Here is a 3,387-nt window from a genome sequence, read left to right on the forward strand (position 1 = left end):
ATCCAGTGCTGACCTAAAGGCAAGGTGAAAAATGTAGGAGTAAATAAAATGGCATAAGCTGGTTTCTGATTAGCAAAAAAAGGAAAATTGAATGGCAGAACAGTGAGGATAAGCAGGTCAGACAGGCTGTATGTAGTCAGTACCCAAACCACCTGGTAGAGCATAGCACCCTTTTTTCTTCAGTTCCATGTTATGCACATCTATGGTCAGCCTTAGAATTACTTTAATTTGGTATGGTGTACCTACAAAAATATCAGGCATTAAGAGAAAATGCATTCTTTTTATTCCTGTTATTTTTATTCCTATTATTTTTATGCCCTTACTTCATGTAACATCATGTCTTTCTAAGAACAAGCCTACAGCTGACCTGGACACAACCTGTGAAGAACCCACTACGGTTCTTATTAATGAATTTCACAGTTTGTAGGGTACAGGTGTCAGGAGAGGGGAGGGAAAGAAAAGGGAAAATAGATCTTTTGAAAAGAAAAAGAATACTATTCTTGGAAACTTGAGAAAGAGCCCCAGTCTTCAGATGTTTTCTGGGGTTTGATTTGAACACAGCAAGTATTTGCCGTAAGTAAAAGGTAAAAGGAAACAGGGTGAGTAGCTAGCTATAACTTCTGTTGAATTGTTTTAAATCAGGAATTAAGAAAAGGAATTATGTGCACCATGAGGACAAGCAAAAAGGATGTGTCTTTATACCATGACCAGAAAGATATACAACTACCTGAAACAAGTTTGTAGCAAGGTGGGTGTTGGTCTCATTTCACAGATAACAAGTCATAGGATGAGAGGAAATGGTCTCATGTTGCATCAGGAGATGTTTAGACTGGATATTAGGAAAAATTTCTTCACCAAAAGGGTTATCAAACATCAGAACAGGCTGCTCCGGGAAGTGGTTGAGTCACCATCCTTGGAGGTATCTGAAAGAGGTGTAGATGTGGTGCTTAGGGACATGGTTCAGTGGTGGATTTGGCAGTGTTAACAGTTGGACGCGATCTTAAAGGTCTTTTCCAAGCTAAATGATTCTATGGTTTTATGAAGGTGCTATTGCATAAGTGGTTTTGGTTCTTTTGTCTATTTGATACGTAATTAGTAGGCAGAAGTTCAGGTCTCTTAATTCCCAAACAATCTAAGCACCATGAGTGCTTCAACTTCCCCGCTTTATGTTTAAAATACACTTACAGCCAGCTCCTGAAAATTTAGTTGGACTTGGGTAAGTTAGCAAAGCTTCTCAGAGTTAATGACTGGAAGCTTCTGGAAGGAGTATTATGTTCAGCATTAGCAAGAATGAATCTCTGTTTAGACCAGTTCTTGTTGAAATTAACATACGGAAACTGGAGCTTTCAACCTTTGATACATGAACAAAAATGTTGCTTTGCCCTTAATCCATAAATAAGTCTGAGTTTATGATCTACCAGACTGCCTGAGCAGAAGCAGAGGGCACCATGTATCACATACTTGATCAGACAGAGTAATATACTGCTACCTTATAGGAGGGAACAATGTATAAAAGTGAGTGTGTTTAAAGATTTTTTTTTTCCAAGTAAAAAAAAAGCTTAACTTTCTAAATGTCCTTACTTTTGAAGAAGAAAAAGTGGAGTGGGATAATGGAAGAAATGGGTAGGTCCAATCAGATGAGATGGAGAAAGAAGATTTTAAGAAAGTGGTGAGTCAGTGTATGTAAGACAGGCACAAAATCACAGGAAAGAGGGTTATAAAACTTGCAACAGGCTTTTTTTAGCCAAAAGCACATTACCACCAGAAATGTACTCAAGTTATAACATTCAGATCTGAAAATCTTATGCCATTCAAAATTTGATTCAGACCCCTATGCCGTTACCATTGTAATCCTTGATAGAAAAAGCCTATTAATACAGAATAACAAATTTACGGTAGTAACACCAACCCATAAACATTACGTTTTCATTTAAAATACAATAGAAGGAAGTTCTGTTTATTGAACTGTCACAGAGAGAAATTCTTGGCTCTAAAGATTTTAAACACTTGGTCTGAACCAAAGTTTAGACCAAAGAGAATGTTAAGATTAATGATCATGAGGAATGAGAGGAAAAAAGATTTAAGAAGGAAATTACTTGAAAAATTGTTGACAGACTATTCAAAATGTTTAATCTTGTCTGAGGGGAAAGGTACGTGGGTGAGTGAATGAAGAAGACATATTGGCATAAGGTGAAGTGTTCAACAGAAATAATAGAAGTGATGATGTACTTACATAGTGAGGTCGTGCATGACCATTCACAGTGGGAAGACAACAGCAGTTCTTGGTAAAAAGACAAGTAGATGGTTGTGGCTGACACTGGCAAGGTTACTAATGCAAGGGGAATGCATATTGAATTAATGAGAATTAAATCTGTGGAGCTAGCCGTTTCCCTCACGGCATTGCTCATTTTGAGTGTAAATTAGCATCCCTTTCCCCTGACCCGGGTCTATTTAGAGTAACAACTCTTCAGGGAAGAGACTGGCCACTATTCTGTTCCCATACTCCTTGTGTCTCAGGCTAACTCAGAAACTTGCTTTGTAACAGAGGAACTGCTGGAGTCTTCAGTGTTTCCCATGTGGGAAGGGTCACAGAATGTGACGGGAGGAAGGTACTTGTGGGAATCTTAGGAGTAGCATCAAAATATTTCTAAAAAAGACAGGATCATTTGTTCCTTCCCGCCCCCCGGTTGGTAAAATGCTGCGGTGTAGTCTGAGTTCTGTTTTTCTGGCTGAAAATAACTTCAGGGCAGCAAGATATTTAGCATAAAACCGGAAAAAAAAAAAACAACCCAAAAACAACAACAAAAAAAAAAACCAACCAAACCAAAACGTAACTGTTCTGTACTGCTCCCGAAAAGGCTGATATCTACCAAGATGTTTACATCAGGGCGGGCGCGTGGCGCGGTACCTTCCCGGTGCCGGGCGGGACCCGGGCGGGACCGAACTCCAGTGGGCTGGGGCTGGGGAGCGGAGCAAGGTGGTCATCAGGGGCACGGGGCAGACAAAAGCGGATTGTCACGAAGGCTGGCACCGAAATTAAAGGCAAAACCCGCCGCCGCAGATAACTCAAAGCCTGATCAGAATCAGCCGTTCGCCTGGCGATGGGCTGGGCGGCGCCGCGGCAGCTGCCGGCCGCATTCCTGCACGCCCCGCTCGCCCGGGGAGCGGGTGGCGGCTGGGACCGCTCTCCCGTACACCGGCCGCCTTCGCGCCTCGCCGTCGGCAGCCACCGGGAGCTGTCGTTAGTCACCTCACGGCTGCCCCGGGGCCGCGGCGGAGGACGGGAAGGGGCCGGGGCGGCGGCGGGCGGACAGGTGAGGGGCGCGGGGGGGCGGCGGGCAGGGCGCAGGGCGCCGCCAGGCCCCGCCCGCTCTCCCAGGCTGCTCC

The sequence above is a fragment of the Falco naumanni genome, chromosome 5 (genome assembly GCF_017639655.2).
Source record: "Falco naumanni isolate bFalNau1 chromosome 5, bFalNau1.pat, whole genome shotgun sequence".
In the NCBI taxonomy this organism is placed as follows: domain Eukaryota; kingdom Metazoa; phylum Chordata; class Aves; order Falconiformes; family Falconidae; genus Falco; species Falco naumanni.